This window comes from Pseudomyrmex gracilis, unplaced genomic scaffold (assembly GCF_002006095.1).
Source record: "Pseudomyrmex gracilis isolate BER0280 unplaced genomic scaffold, ASM200609v1 scaffold_148, whole genome shotgun sequence".
NCBI lineage: Eukaryota > Metazoa > Arthropoda > Insecta > Hymenoptera > Formicidae > Pseudomyrmex > Pseudomyrmex gracilis.
Genome location: NW_018020732.1, coordinates 141,663 through 158,759, shown reverse-complemented (window position 1 = coordinate 158,759; position 17,097 = coordinate 141,663). Strand labels below are relative to the sequence as shown.

Genomic DNA, 17,097 nt, shown 5'->3' with positions numbered 1-17,097 from the left:
GCACACGTATCTCTCGACGAAAATGCTGCTGGCATACTTAAATGATTCGGGGGAGCTCCGGCGGGACGCGCACGACTTACGAATCAACGGATTTACTGGGAGCGCGGAGAAACCTCGCGCGCGCGCGCGCGATGAATGTCCGCCGTAAATATTCGATCGTTTATTCCGCAGGTGTAGCCGTGTGATAATGACGCTCGCACGAGAATCTCTCCGCGCGCCGCTGCAGGGGAAAAAAAATGAGACAAGCTCTGAAGTTCACGTCGGGACACGCGCGGAATTACTTTCGCGCGCGAAATGCTTTTGCACTCGCAAGTTTGTTTCTGTTTTGCGAAGTCAACGCGGGCTGCGGATAATGCACCGGCGGAGTCAATAAGTTTGCGCAAAACGTGGTTGGTGTTGCAAAGAAATGAGAAAATTCTTTGGGTCGCCGCGTAGTCGGGGATTTTTCCGTAGGAATTCGCGCAGGAAAAACAACGCGCCTAATCGAAAGAGTTCAGCAAACTTTCCCCTTGACACGAATTGCTTGGCAGTATATACGAGTAACAAATCGTAGATCAATCTAAGGCAATTCGTTTCTCACTGGCGTGGTTCGAAGTGTCGCGGCTGCAGACCAGGACGGTGCGAAGAGAGTGTTCATTGAATGATTCTTTATAACGATCGTACCCGATGAACGGAGCGACTTATCTCGTCCGGAGTCTCATGAGATTTTGTTTCTCTCGAGCGCAGATTAGATTTTTCTGACCCGAGCGAGCGATATCGTCGCTCTCGAGAGACACATATCTCGAAAAATATCAGTCAGTTGACTTTTTCTGGTTTCTTACGCAACTCATTAAAAAACTAAAAACAAAAAAATCCACAAAAAATTCGAACGCGCTGGTTTATTGATCCCGCGCCGAGGTCGGAGGGTAAGAATTTGAAGCGGGCGGATCTCTCGATATCACGAAGCGAAATGTCTGGATATATATCACGTCTGGCCAGGCAACAATGAGTGACAGCTACTCCCACATGCTGTCATAGGCGTCATCTTCGCGATAATGTACCGGAGTCGCTCCCTCTCTCGATTGCCTGCTCTCGTATCTCGTCTGAAATCGTTACACGGTCAACTCCGGAGGATCTGCTGATACGCAGAGAGACGCGTCATGTGAATTTACTGCAGGAGTCGACGGATGTTGAGCAAAATTTACGCGAGCGATGATAAACAGGCAGCCATACATTTCGCAAATTGCAAATTTCTCAAATATATTATTTTTGTCGTGGAACTAAACAGAAATAGAAATAACTATATCCCTGTTCTCTCTCCAAAATTTTCTCTCTCTCTCTCTCTCTCTCTCTCTCTCTCTCAAAATTTATCAATATATCACAAGTAGATTTTCTTATCAAGAAAGCTCAGAAGCGGTAATGGCTTTAAGCTAGTAATTACTCACGATCCTTTGGAGAGAGAGAAAGAGCAACTATTTGCTCGAAGGAGGATTGCAGGATCTATAGATCGCGCGGCCAAGTAAATACGAGAGGTGGTAACAAGTAAGGGGGACATTAATAATGCATCGGTCGTCGCCAGTCTGCATGCTTCCTACACTGGCACCCAACGTAAAACGAGGGATCGCGTCGAACTATCTTCAATAATTAACAAACGATATTTCATTTCAATGATTGCGCTTTCCCGAAAGTAATTGACTATAATTACCTCGAATTTGCGCGAAAAGAAATTAACCGCGCGCGAAATTTTTCAAGCAATTGTTCGTTTACATATCGTGTGTTTATACGGTTCGGAAATAGTTTCTCTCTAAATTACACGCAATTAACAACGATTATTAAGCGATCTTAAGGATGAATACTATCGTCAAATCGTCATCATCCGCTCGGTAAACACCGATGAAAGCGGTCGGCGGTGGAAGGTTTTACACAACGCGCGTGTAGATGCGGCCCGATGTGTACCTCGAAAGCTGACGTCACTTCCTACTAAAGGCTGAATCGCCGTTTTTTAAGTGGCCAGTAGGGTCCACCGCGTGACTCGTGTCGATGCAATGATAAACGGTTAACGGGTCGACGAGCTACGCGCTCTCGTTCCACGTCGTTGCCTCTCTCGCTCGCACGTCCGTTCCCGTCTCTCCGTTTGTATCTGCCGGGTCCGTCTGTAACCACGGCCGCTCTTAAACCGTAATTCGACAAACCGGATGTCTGGCCTGTCCCTTAAATAAATCAGTTTGCCCGCATCTCATATTTCCACCCTCTCCCCTCTCGTTCGCACCCGTAGCTTTCCCTTCTCGTCATGAAAAAAATGTAATTTTTCTGAACCGCGGGACCACGTCCTTGAGAGGATGTAACAGTCATCGAAGGACCCCTCTCGAGCGATCCGCGCGAGATCTACGCGAGAGAGGGAAGTGAGATCTACCGAGTGTGAGCGCGACGACGTCGGGGCTCACACCGTCAGTGTTCGTCGGCGTCTCTGTTTTGTGTATCGCCGTGTATTCGTTGCGACGTTGCGAAATGTCTCGCGAAAACGCTCAATGCGATGTGTACGTATCTGTGTTGCGCGCGGGAAGAAATATTCGCTTTTTAATATCCGCCGTGTAAAGCAACAACCGACGTTTCAACCTCGCGAACGATAAATCACGATCGCTCAGCGGAGCGGTGCGCACGCAGGTGCGTCACACACACATTCGGTGATTTGGAGCATGAAAGTTCGACGTGGGATCGCGGCGCGAGATCGCGCGCGGAGAAACGCACGTTCGAATCGTCGCGTTGCGCGAGCGCGCGCGCGTATTAATTGGCCGTCGCGTAACATAATGCCATATAATTATGTAATTAGAGGCCGGGCATTAGTCTCGCTGACTGGTTTACGGGCGAGATACGTAAATCTCGGCAATTAATTTATCGGTGCTCGTGCGGGAGCGCTCGGGAGAAGAGGCTGAGGGAGAGAAGAAGACGTAAACGACGATGGCGGACGGGCGCGATAAAGACGGAGAAAACTGGCGAATCGAAGAGAGCCGGACTGACTGAGAGCGAACCGGACTGAGAGAGGGCGATAGATTATGGAGGCAAGACGGCACATTGTAAGCATGCCCCCATCGACTGGACCCAGATCGGGAGTCTCTCTGCTTGCCTTCTTGGCCGTTCCGGCGAGTGAGAGCGGATGGAAACCGGCAACGAGTTAGAGAGAAAGAGATAGAGAGAGAGAGAGAGAGAGAGAGAGAGAGAGAGAGAGAGAGAAAGAGTTCTAGTCTCTGTCCGTGTAGTCTTGAATTTCTCGGCGATACCGGCGGGCGTATAAGGATCATAAATTACGATTTATTGCAGTGGCAGCGCCTCCGCTCGTTGGATTATCTTACCGTTATGTCAGCACGCTACAATTATATTTACATTTCCCTCGTAATGGAATAACGTGCCAGCGTCGCAAAGTAAATGAGACGTGTCCGGGACGGATTTTCAAGGTAATCGGGCTACTCGGCAGGATATAATGCCTGACAAGCGTTTGCTTTTAAAAGTACCGTCGAAGACGAAATTGGAGAGATTATCTTTCCGCCACAAAGTTGACGGAAAAGTACAACTCAAAGTACTTTCGGCTCGTTTTTTTTTTTTTGTTTTTGTTTTTGTTCTTTTTTAAGAAATAGAGCGCGCGAAACACATTTCAAGAAAGCAGGAAAAAATTGTCGGCTCAGGATAGCTTCGATTCGGGAAACATGTTTTCTCTCACCGTCGATCATATTTGGACTTGGAGGAGACGTAAATTTTCTCGTAAACGAATTTATGGAGTAAAACGACACAAAAACGCGCCGTAGGTGGGACTTTAGAAGTCGCGCTAACGATAGCCACGAGATTCGAACGATTAAATGGCCACGAGTTTAGGCCTTAACAAGGTGTTCACCTGACCGGGGGAATGATTTTAAAACGGTCGTATAAACGAAAACAAATTTATGATCGCCAAGGTGAGGAGGAGACGAGGACGAAGAGAAAGAGAAAGAGAACGAGACGACGCGGCAGCCTGTTTTGGAGCCGCGACCGACGCGGTTCGTCTCCTTTCACGGGATGAACGTACGTGGTGGAGAACGACGCGTTAGGTACAACACGCGGAGGAGACGACCGGCCACTCATAAATATGGAATCCGGCTATTTGGCGCGTTGTCAATAAAACCAAGTCCAGATTCGTGCTGGATTTTACGACTCCTACTGCGTCCATTCGCTTTCGGCCGCATTGACGGACGCGTTATCGGAAACACACGCTAGCCACGAAAACGGGTTTCGATTTCAGAACGCGACGTTAGATTTCTCTCCGTTGTAGAAGTCGATATCTACGACATTGATTTTTTTTTCAGAAACACATTCGGTCGTTTAGAAACTATATACAATGCACCGCGGGATGCGCGACAGAATTCTCATGCGAACGTGATTATACATATGCGAGTTTTTTTTTGTTTTTTGTTTTTTTTTGTTTTTGTTTTTTTTTCATATCGGAGATACAATTTGTTCGGCGAAATTAGTTTTTAAAAGAGAAAAATATAACGCACGCGTGATGAATTCTCTCGGGGAGCCAGAAATTGTGTACAGCTACGGGAACAGAACCGGAGTTTAGGTCAGAAAGACGCAACGGGAGAAGAAGAAGAAGGTTTTAAGAGAGGCAAAAGGTCCAGCGAGAAGGAAGGAGGGGCCCGCACTCGACCAGCTGATGGATCTAATCAACATTCCTCCCTAATCACGATATAGTCCCTTTCTCTTTCCCCGTGGTACTCTCTCTGTTCCTCGTCTCTTCACGTAAGAGTGCCTCTCGACTTCCCGGGCTCTGTGTATACAGTGCCTGGTCTTTCGTTCTTTCGTTGCCTCTCGTCTCGTCTCGCTCGCGTCTCTCTTCTCCGTCGCGGGACTCGACGACCGAGAGATTTGCAGATGCGTTCTTCTCATCCAGCGTCGTGCGTCGCCGCGCACACACAGTCGTTTTAATTTAACCGCCGTATAAATTAGACTCCCAAATGATCCGTCTGTTCTCAAAAAAACCGCCGCGCGGACTCACGAAAAACCGGCAGCGCGCCGTAGGTGATCCTACATGTTGACGAACAGTTCCCCCTCCTCCGAATTGTCCGAGATTTATAATACGATAAACACGAACTAGAACGCATCGGAGATCGTCTTGGAAAGTTAATTATTCCGAGCAGCTTCAAACGTGAAATTTGTATATTTTAATGAACGAATCAAGTAAAAAAAAAAAAAAAAAAAAAAAAAAAAAAAATGTTTAAAGAAGAAGAAGAAGTGAATTTCGAGTTTCAGACCCATTTGCATGATCGCGCCGCGAGACACGGCCACGAGTATTGTTTTATCTTTCGCGTTATATGCCGCATTACAACGACGCATCTGCGACGATATGACACCGCGCGAGAAGAAAGTGGAAAAGAGGCAAAGAGAGAGAGAGAGAGAGAGAAAAAAGAAAGATAATTCCCTTGCATTAACGCGATATCTCGAGGTAGACGCCGAGGATTTTAATTCCCGCGCGTCGTCGATCTCGGGGGTTGAACGTCGCCGAAGGAAGGTCCACGGTATTTGCGGGTGCGATAACGGGCGGGCAACAACACGCTCGAAACCGGCAGCGGGTGTGTACTATCGAGCTCAGGCTTCATATCTAGCGGCACGGTGGCGGCGTTCCTCGGCTAATTGGTTTCCCATGTTGCCTTCGCTCCCTCGGGATAAGACGGTTTTGCCAGCCTCCTCCTCCTCCTCCTCCTCATCGTCGTCGTCGTTCTCCGACCTGTTTCTCGCTGTTTCTTATGCCTCTTTTCTTCCCGGTTTCTCATGCACATCGGGGTGACGGACACGATTCCCGGTTTTCTCATTGGTTCGTTTTGAGCAAATCGAACACGCCGCATGCGATGTATTTGTATCAATTAGACGTTTTCTTTTTGCCTCGAGAGCATTAACTTCCGCAATCTTTTAAATTGAACCCGCATATTTTAACAAACTCGCGACGATGTTAATCGTCAGAAATTACCAAAAGCCGCTTGGTGTTACATTCGACCGGTATGTTATTCAAGGTCGAGAAGAGCGTCGAGAGGGATTTTAATAAGATCGAGAACGAATTTGCGCACGCACACGAGAGTGTGTACGAGCACGTGCGTGTGCAGAACAAGCGAGCGGGGCGAGAGCGACGCTAACGATTGCCAAGAGGCAGCATCTTATCGTGAACTGCAATCGCATTAAGCGCGGACAGTGACACCCAGCCCCGGTTGTGTGTATGCGTGTATGTGTGTGTATATACGTTCATTAAGCGCGAAAAATATATAATCGAGGGTTCGCGAGCGTGGCGCAAAGAAACGAGACCATGTCGTTAATGTACCGTGTCCGCGTTACCGGGCGGGAGGATCTTCGCGATGGAAATTGTTATTATTTCGATAAATTGAAAGAACCACAGCTTTTTAGTTGCGTTAGAAGTAAATCGGTGATGCGATTGTTTTTTCGCGAGCAGTTCGATGTAGAACATCTGAAATAGACGGAAGTTCGCGCGAAGTAAATCTCGTGAAAATCGGAAGAGATGGCGTTCACACGCCATAGAAACAATATTAGACCAGAGAATGTCATCGATTCGTGAGAACCACTGTTCTCATGGAAGGGCGAGAGAGAGAGATGAACCGGACGGACGAAGCCTTGATAGCGGCCACTCTGCCCACATATGTTAACGCGTTCGCACAGGCATCGCGTGACACACACTACGGCACGCATACGGCACGCACATGAACGAGGAAGGGACGTATTGACAGCGACGGCACTCGACCTGAAACCCGCCGAAACGTTTCACCGTGGAGACGTTTCGAGTCCACAGTAACGTTAGCCAGGATCAGGAATGTGGCACGCAACTCGCCCAATCGCCTCGTAAGTGGTTTACCATCGAACGTTAGCGATAATCGGAAAATTAAAGTGTCCAATCCTTTCCCGAGGTTCAGAACTTCCTAAACTCGAAGAGCAAATCGTCAGTTTTCAACGAGAATGACGTAATCCTGATACGACGGTACATTTGTACACGATGCGGAGAAACCCTCTCGTCGTCTCCCTCCATCGTGGGCGGATTCGATCCGAAGGCGCGATAAAGCGAATTGGAAACTCCGTGACACGCGTATACCGTCTGTCAGTCGGTCTCTCTGTGTTCGTCTATTTAACGCGCTCTATGCGAATGCTACTCGGACGGTTGCCACGCCCGGCGGCGTCGCAAAGCGCGCGCTTGATCGCGCAGCGTCGCCGCTCGGAAGGGGGGAGGGGGGGAGGAGAAGCAGAAGCACGTTTCCCTTTCTCGGGGAATATGGATCCATATCCGTAAAATGCATTCATATTTAACGAGGTCGTCACCGCGCGAACCTTCCACCGAGCGAAGCGCGATGCAAATTCTTATGAAAGCCTGGCTCCTCCGACCGAGTCGGGTGGTCCGTCAAGGATAGGCGGAGACGATCCGCACCGGGATCCCGAATTCACGTACGTGCGTCCCACGTCTGATGAAAAATGGAAGAAACCCGCAAGAGTCTCCGTTTCGGTGAACTCGGGCGATATTTCTTGACTGACAGACGTAAACAGCGCGCGAGAGAGTCGGAGGTAAATGCGTATCTTGGAGAGAAAAATTGTTTGCCACAATATTTTTAGAAAAAGTGTATATATCCTTTTTTTATATAAACAATCCACTCTATATACAATTTTTCACTGTGTATAATTTACGTAAAATGTAAAGTTCAAAAGCCAGAGTCTGTGGTATTATCGCGAGCGTAGAATAGATCTTGAAGAAAAAAAAAAAAGAAAAAAAAACGAGAAGAGAGGATCAACGTCTCATAACTGTCATCGGTAATTAATTGTGATGTAATTAATTAATACGTGTAAAGCTCGGCTATGGAACATAAACAATGCAAGGAGGCAAGACACGCGCACGCCCCGAGATACGCATCGGCAATCGATCATTATATTCGTCCGCGCAGCTGTTTACTATGGCGGTGCATCGTATAATGAGACGCGGCCGCGCCGCGTTGGAGAAGCTCGCTAATAATAACGCGCGCAATCAAACGTTCGAGTTCGAGAGATGCGGTTTCTATTGCAAGATAGGTGTGCAGGAAGAGGAGAGAGAGAGGAAGAGAGTCGCGGTCCAGAACTGTCCGGCGTTCGACGTTGACCACACAACACACGTCAGTGAATAGATCGACGTACGAACGATATTATTGTACCCTCGTTTCGAAGCGAATTGGCTTTTAAGAGATATTAACGTTCGGAAATCGAAGAGAGACAAAACGGACCGTCACAATAATTAATTAGCCGCGATAGCTGTTTGTTTCGTTTGCATCGCACGACGTATTTTTTCCACCTTGTGGAACACAAATCACGTTAAAAATCACACTTCGTTCGAGCAAAATGAGACAAACGATTCGAGTTTTTTTTTTTTTTTTTCTGGTTTCGAAGTGATTCACAGAGCTGTTGCTCAACCGCTAACGTGATACTCGGTTAAAGTCGAATAAAAAAAGTCTCTCGACTCTTCTCGTGAAAATCCGCGGTTCGAATCTCTCACACAAACGAGAGAAGTATCCGCGCGGCCACGTAATCCGCAAACTTCCGTCAGATCCGAGACGAGCGGCACGATCGCCACGGGCAAGAAAGCAGCCACGGTCGTTAGGAGGAAATGGTTTTTAAAAGGGGAGTGTCGGAAGGGGAAGCGCACGGGGGTTTTGCTCGCTCACCTCCTGTCCTTACGTCTGTCATTTGAAACACGCAACACACTCGCACACGCCACACGCCATTATTACAACGCGTTGACCCGCTAGCCCGTTGTCTGTGTGTATTATTATTTATTTACACGTATTGCACGTCAGTATGGGCGATGTGAGGGCTCGCAAAAGTGCTTTCGTGTACGAATATAAAAGAATCCGCGCGGGACAACGCACCTGTGCGCGCGTAAAGAGAATCCGATTAAATGGACGAGGAGGAGATCAGATTTTGTATTTGCGATTCGCATTCCACCGATCAGATTCCACGTTCCTTTGTGAACGACGAAGAAATGCAAACAACGATGAGAAAAACCTAACGCACTCAAATCGAACAATTTCTCGCCAAGGAGATACTCGACGTCCTCCGCGGTAAATATCGCCGCGCGCGAGAGAATCTGCCAGGAACAGCCTCATCAACATAAAAATACGAGAGCGAGGGAGTTTTCCTTGATGACTACTAGCTCCGGTCGTTATAGTCATTGTATTTTCCACGAGAGAAAGAGAGAGAGAGAGAGAGAGAGAGAGAGAGAGAGAGAAACGAGTTTTCCGTAGTGGGCGATCTACGAGCTCCGTGTGCCGCATCCGAGCATTCCTTTCCGTTCGAGAGAGTTACGAATGGCGTGTAAACAATGGTTGTAAAACGCAAGAAGATCCCGGAGCGACGCGACAAACGGCGACTACCTAAACGGCGACTCGGTTATATCTTAATTAAACTCCTAGAGCACACGGAAATCGGCATTTATGATCTTTCTGGGTTTAATAGAGAAAGTACCTTTACACACTTCTTGCCTTCCGTTCCTCCTCTTTTCCAGACCGCTCCGGCGAAGTGCGACGAATCGCTCCTGCCGCGTCCGGACACGTCGTTTCTATAACATCCTTCTTACACTTTACGACGGAAAGAGGGAACTTTAAACGCGCGCGATGCCATGTAATTATCATATTACGATTATGTTTACGGCCTGACTCTAATTAAATGTGTATCCAGTCGTAGTGCGGCGCCCCAACAGGAAACTGCTCTCTTTCTATCGTGTTTACAATTACATAAGCACCCACGTGGTGCGAAGAGACCGCCGCCTGTCGGGACATGCTCCACGTGTTGTGCGATTGGAAGATGGCAACTTCCTGCGACGCGGCCTCGATTAGCGAGAGAAAAAATTAAATCACTCTCTCGAGCGTTACTCGAACATTTCTAACGTGACTTTAGAGATGAAAAAAAAAAATCATGTTTGATACTTACGTAACTGATTTCTTTTAATTTTTTTTTTTTTAAAAAACAATTTTATTGGCGTTTTGTGTCTTTATGTGTGCGTTACCTCTTTATTTATATTGGTAACATACGGCATTGTGCGGCAACTTCATGCATAAATAGCGCGTACAATTGAGACGAGATAACGACAACAATTCTAAAAGAACGAGAAAGCTTCATTCCTCCTCACGCAACGCGGTTATTATTCGAGAATCCTCGACGTCGATCGTCGTCCCCCGGTATTGGCGTATTCGGTATCTCGATGTCTCGTGTATAGGGCATAACAATATCCGAGGGAATAAGAGCCATTGCCTTCTAGCGGAGCGTTTACGAGCGCGAACCGGGCAGGAAAAAGAGGGAACGACGACGACGACGACGACGACGATCAGCCATCGAGATTTCGTTTTCAGCCTCGAGAGTCATATACGTTAGCCGACGTTACACCACGGCGCGGAAGCGGCACTTCTCGCGAATGAAGACGGTATTTTCGATAAGCAAATATTCGGGTGGATTGCGATGTACACACATAAGACAAATTAGCACGAAGTGTGTACGTTTACACACACACACACACAGCCACGGCAGTGGTTCTCAGAGAAAACGCGAGAAGAGAAAAACCAGTTGGAAGAAGATTCGCAACTAATTTCCGATACAAAGTTTGTTATGTGTTGCGCACTTGTTGTGTGAGTAAATATATAAACCATTAATAATCCTTATATGACAGACCACAGAGAGCGGCAGCCGAGCGAGACGGACGCGAGAGCAGAAAGAATATTATTATTACAATGTAGTAAAGTGAAATGTAATTTCCGTTGTACCCACAATTATTGCGATACGCGGTTAATTCGCGTTGCGTGTGCGATTGTGCGGCGACGATGAAGATTCTTTTTTTTTTTTTTTTTTTTTTTTTTATATTGGATAATGTTCTTTGCTTAGCAAATAACGTGGCGTCTAATTGCGATAAAAGGTTGTAAACGCGCAGACGATGTATCTCTGATGCGAATCAGCCGCGCGTGGCGACGAGGGACGGGAAGCTTAATAATTCCGGGATATATTTCGATCGTGCAAATTGTCTCCTCTCGCGCGCGCGCGCGCGGACTTTTCTCTCTTTCTCTCTCTTGTATTGGTGCGCGCACGACTACTTAACAATATGTGTATAACCCGGTGACGCGAGAGCGAGCGAGAGGAAATAAGCGGCGAGAGAAGAGGACCGCGCGAGATCAGCTGTGCGACAGACGAGAGGAGAGAGAGAGAGAGCGACCGCCAACGAGGCTAGTCGACGCGGAATTGGGGGACGACGCGTTAGAGACTGTTAGGCGGATGCGTCGAGTGATGTGCTTCCGGTTATTGAACGCCGTCTGAAGGCTGGAACGACTCCTGAGGTTACGCCACGCGCGTTCCCTCTCGTCGCAGACTCCGGGGACTCCCCCTCCCCGACACCTGGAGTCGTCGCACGAATCTTTCGGGGGAAAGCACGTTCGGTGCTCCTTCTGTGGATGTAGTCCTGATTAAATACACCCGTCTTCTAAAGACGCATGGTACGAGTAAAAACATCTGCTCCAGTTACTCCGCGCGCGGCTTCTGAAACGCCGCGCGCAATAAGACGTTGCGCTGTGATTTCGAAATAAAAATTTCGAGATCTCGAGAATTAATAATCGGAAAACTGTATATACAGAGAGCTAATGACATTTTAAATACTCTTGCTTCCGCGGTAAAGAACAAGTTGTCCCAGTTTTGTCTGGGAGCGTAAAAAAACGGCTCCGCGGAATGCCACGTGGCGTTTTATTTCATGTCATTATATTAAAAGTATGTCGTCGGTAATAATCCACGTTCGCTTAATGTTTCTTTAATATCGAAAGATACATAATGTAATAATAACGCAAGAATACCTCACTTGACCGAATCGTGTTTCGAGAAATCTCCTCGCGACTAAGTGATCGACGGCGTACTACCTCGGGCGTTTTAACGCTCCCTTTCATTATCGGGAGGGAAGGGGATTGAAAATATTTTTTTTTCTCGCCGCACACTCTCTCCGCCGACGAAAATGCGTTCCGCTGAAAAAACGCAAGCGGAACGACGGACACGCCGAACGGCAGTCACGTTTGGTGCATCGGCGACGAGAAGGAACAGCCGTGTGGGCGGTTCGCGCGCTTCAACGTTGCAATAAATCACTCTCGCCCGAGTAATGAAAATTTATGTCATAAACGTGCAGATTGCCGGGAGATAATTACTTCGCGCTGTAACTAACTTCGCATGTTACGAAAGCGAGAATAGGACGGAACGATGTGACAAAGAAGATAACATACATTATTACTGAAATTGTCAATATGCGTCATGCCACAAAATGCCCCAGATCTATCGCGCGCCGCATTTTGCCCCGCACGGCGTTCTCGATGCACTCGCCAAACCGATTTACATATATGTTCTTTTTATATCTTTCGTGTTTCTTTTAATTGGATTTTTGTAAGGAAAAGTGTCTTTTTTTTTTTTTAATCAATTGTCCAAGCGCGCATAAAATTTCCGATTTCAATTCCAATGTAAACTCGTTCAGTTTTCTCGATATTTTATCAGCAAATGGTCTCACTTGCGAATAGTTCACAATTGCATCTACTTGAACATTTAGTATTTTTGTTTTTACTTTAGAACTTGATTAGCTCTATCGTCTTCAGCTTCTCGCCTGTTCCTTCTTTCCCTAATTCCGAGCGTTGAAGGCCGCTCGATGTTTATGACTCAGGCTAAAAACGGTCCCGGCCACGAACGAGGGGAATTACGAGAAGCTCCCATACGGCAAATCAGTACCTAATGATACAATGAACCGTGTTTTCTCCGTTGAGAGCCTTTGCTCTCAGAGCGGCGCTCTATAATTTCGAGGAAACGCCCGTTGGTTACCGAAGTAAACGCCCAACATTATTCGCTTCCGCATCGCGCACCCGCAACAATTCAGTCCGTAGCGCGGGAATTGACTCATTTAATAAAATTATATTCGGAGATATTGATTTTTGCAACAAGACCCGCGTGTTTGCGAATAACCGCTTGTTGGGTCGAAACGACTGGAATTCACGCAGAGAGAAAGAAAGAAAGAGAGAGAGAGAGATAGATAGAGAGAGAGAAAGTAATGGCGAAGAGATGTACGGGTAGGTAACGTGAGATTTTTCAAACTGTCCGATCCGTGAAAGAGGCCGGATCAGTACACACGGTATCGACGTGTGTACACGTCCGTCAATTTAGGATAGCGTCAGAGCGTGACGGTAGAATTACGTAATGCATGCGTGTTTCTTGCGGTGCGCGCGAGTGTGCGAGCGCGTGCATGACGCTTGGAAGTATCGTTTGTGGTTTGCCTCGCGTGTCTTTTTTTTTTCCTCTTTTTTTTTTTTTTTTTTCACCCGTTGGTGCTGCACCACGATGACTACAAAGGGTGGACAACGTGTTTGCGTATGCATATCTTGGAGGATTTGTTGGCTCTTTTTTCACGGCGCAACGTACCCGCGGGTGTTGTGACGGAATAGACGCGATGCTATGACACGGCAGTTTTCTCTCTCCTCTCGCGGTAGTTTTTGTTAACCCGTTTGCATCAGCAAGCAGAATATTCTGCGAGCACCGCACGAGAGAGTCGGGTCATTGCGACGGAATATTCCAAGCTACTCAAAGGTCGATGATGCAAATGCGTTACTTCTCAACATCGATAAAACGAAGCGGGTTATCTTGAGCGGCTTTTATAACGAGATAATGAATAATTTGTTTTCTTTGTTCGAACGTGTGTGTGTGTTTGGTTGCATGATTATTATACAGAAAAAAAACATTTTTTGCGAAGAATGTTTTCTCAGATTCCTCTTCAATTCTTTTTCAAAAAAAAAAAAGAAATATTGATTCTTCGATTTTGCATTGTTTATTTGGAAGAAGTAAATAACAAAAATTATATAAAGAGAGAGAAAAAGTGTCCTCTAGAAATTTGAGCGAAATAAAAATGCGCTAGGTAGGTAAACAGTCGCGGAACAAAATCAACGGCCGTGCAAAATCGTCGATGTCCTGCGTTTTGTTCGAAACGATGATACGTCGGCGCGTTGTATCGATCCACGTTTTTCCGACTAAATGACATCGCGCGTTGGCGCTCGCATTCGCGCGATGGTCATTACGACCCGCGTCAGTCTTTTCTGCTATTCTTCTCTTCCCCTCTTGTTTTTTTTTTTTGTTTTGTTTTGTTTTATTCACACCTCTATCAAAGCGTAACAACTCGAGTCCTACGTTCAACCGGGCATTTTACAAAGCTGATTTCCCCTCTCTCCCCTCACGAGACGCCGGACTCTCGGGTGCGGTCGTTACCGAAAAGATGCACGCGCACGACTCGCCGTGTAAACGGCGAGCCGCGCCGACGGAGTAATGACGATTTAATGGCACGCTCTGCCGACATAATGATTTCGACGCGTCCGGTTGCGCGCGGTCATGCCGGACGACAACGTTTGACCGAAGCCGCCCGGTCTCGTCACACGCGCTAAAATTATAAATCGCTGATAATGACGTATAAATGTTCGAGTTTGACTGTTTCGATCAATCGTACAAAATCGTACAAAACGCGTAATAATTAATTACTCTTGAAAGTATTACAGGTTTACTGCACTTGTGTAGGTGTATATGTGTGCGTCGAGAAATCGTGTACATTCCGCCGCGATTTTAATATAAACGATCGTGGGCAAACGAGTATTTATCAGTGAATTAACCTGCTGGCGGCATCGCGCGACGTCGCGCATCGATCCCGCCCGAAACACGCGAGAATCTCTTTCGGAACGTTCGCTTGTCATCCGCTATCGGCCATCTCCCTCCATTAAGGAACAATCATTTCCCATTTTTCGAAAGTCGTGTGGTGCGCGGCGTGAATTCCGCGAGTTTCATAGGCTCGTAAGTTCGATAAGTCCTGACAACTCGCATGGATACTCCGACGCCCACGTAACGAGGCTGACCGCGACCGCGTTCGCTGTAAACAAGCTCTCCGCTCTTCGGGAGCTTCTCTTCTCGCACTCCACAATCGACTCTCTCCGACACAAGGTCCGAGTAAAGACGAAAAGACGGGAATTTTTTAAATAGATACGGCGAGAGATAAGTTTTTTTCGCGCGCGCGCGCGCGACAAACAAAAATATTATTCAAGTACGGTCGAAAGAACGGAGATAAACGTCGTGTGCATAAATATATTGTTAATTCCGTCGAACGAGGTTTTGACTTCGGTGTTGTTCGGTGTGTACAATCGATAAAAAATCACGTGACTGGAATTAAATAAAAGAAACAGAAGAGAGACGGCGGCAAACATCGCGCGCGACGCGATTTGCATATTAGACTGATGAATATGTTAAATCAATTTCAGAAAACGAGCGGAGCGTAAAGTGGGCATCGGTGGTCGTCGCGTCGGTCGCGTGGTCGTGAAAACAAGGCTCAGAGACCTGTTATTATTTTAATTGCTACGCGCGTGTAAAACCGCGTGTGGAAAATAAGCCTAATGTGTCGTGTGCGAGCGACGATGCGCGCGTAATGACAAAAGATTCTTGAAATACGCGTCAGAGGCACCGCTCGACGAAGACAATTAAACAGTTTTTGGACCATTTAAATGTCGCGTTTTAATCACGCTTTTAATTAATATTGATTATTTTATATTTATCGAATCTTCGAAAGATCGTTATCCGCAAAACCTCTCGCCGATGCGCGTTCTTAGCCTCTCTTTAGAAATTAATTAAATTCTCTCTTCACGAAGGAATCTTCGTCTCCGCTCGTTAGGAACGACGTTTCGCTCCGCGAACGATACGCGCGCGTCCCCCGGAAGAACGGAAAAGAACGAGAGAAATAACACATGCGAGAGAGGAGTCGAGCGCGAGAAGTCGTACTACAGGAGAAACGAGAAAGAACGAAACGAGAGAGCGACCGACTCTCGTTGTGCGGTATGCAAAGTCTCTCGTTCGTTTAACGAGGGAAGCGAATCTCGAGAAGACGATTCCCGGGACCTTTTTCACGTGCGAGAGGCGTTCTTCGTGTGCGTCCGTATATGTCGAGTAGCCGCGGAACGGTCGCGCGAGAAAGAGAAGGCAGCAGAAGTCGAGTCGGTCGGAGGAGCCTGTCCTCTTCTTCGTCTCCCGCAGCTGTCTCGAAAAACTCCCGCGGACGCGAGCCCTGAAAAACTGCTCTGCCTAACGAACCATTCTCCCATTTAACCGAGGAATGCGAGTTGCGACGCGATACGACGACGCGATGCGCTAACCCGATCGTGTTGTCTTCCTTCGCGTGAGACTCGCGTCTTATTTTCCTTCTCCGTTTGAACTGCCGCAGAATAGCATTCTCCTTCATGTTTGTTAACGTTGTAAATTGAACGTAGAGTATTTATTGACTTCGAACGGCAAATGAGAGACAGTTTGTGCGAAGTATACGCGAAGGTCGTTGGGAATATGTTATTTTATTATTTTCCACGTCAGAGAGAAAAGACGCGAGGGATATGATTAGGTTGCTTGTGGAACAACTTTGCGCGCCAGGCGAAGGCTTGAGCCACGTGGGCCGTTTATATACGGCGGATTATAACGAAGCCTCGCTACCGCGCTAAACTTGTGCAATCCCTTATCACGGGCGCTCGTATCCTCACCGTAAATACGGTTGCAACAGCTTATAATCCGAAGACACATAGTCGGCAGAGCAACGCACCGACTTCCCTGCCTCTCTCCTTCTCGCCGCCCCGGTTTGTCTCCCCGCTATGCAAATACTGGCGAAGTAATGGGTGCTCGTCGCCCCAATAAACACGCTCGTATCCGCGCGCGTTCTCTCTCTCTCTCTCTCTCTCTCTTTCTCAGACCGCGAGAGAAAGAGCGAACGAGAAGGAAAAAAACGATATGAAATAAACAGCTGCGACGCGCCTTATCGAGCCAAAATCTCAAATTTCGAAACGCGAGCGATATCCTCGTGTAAATCCTCGTGTTGTCGTTAATTAACGTGAAAGCGTATTTGTACGTCGTTGTTCTTATCTGAAAGGGTAATTATGCAGTTATACGGACTATTTTCCGATCTCAACAATTTTGACATATGTTATCAAGGTCACCTCTCTGAATAATAATATGAAGGTTTTATCCGTCGCTCATTGTTTATAAAAAAGTTATGAACAAAAAAAGTTT

At 47.1% G+C, this 17,097-nt stretch overlaps 1 protein-coding gene across 1 annotated transcript in view; it reads right to left on the bottom strand.

The window, feature by feature from the left end:
- The window catches only part of LOC109857154 (homeobox protein homothorax), a 298,008-nt gene that overhangs the window by 186,618 nt on the left and 94,293 nt on the right, over nt 1-17,097 (bottom strand). The gene's annotated exons all lie outside the window — the stretch shown is intronic.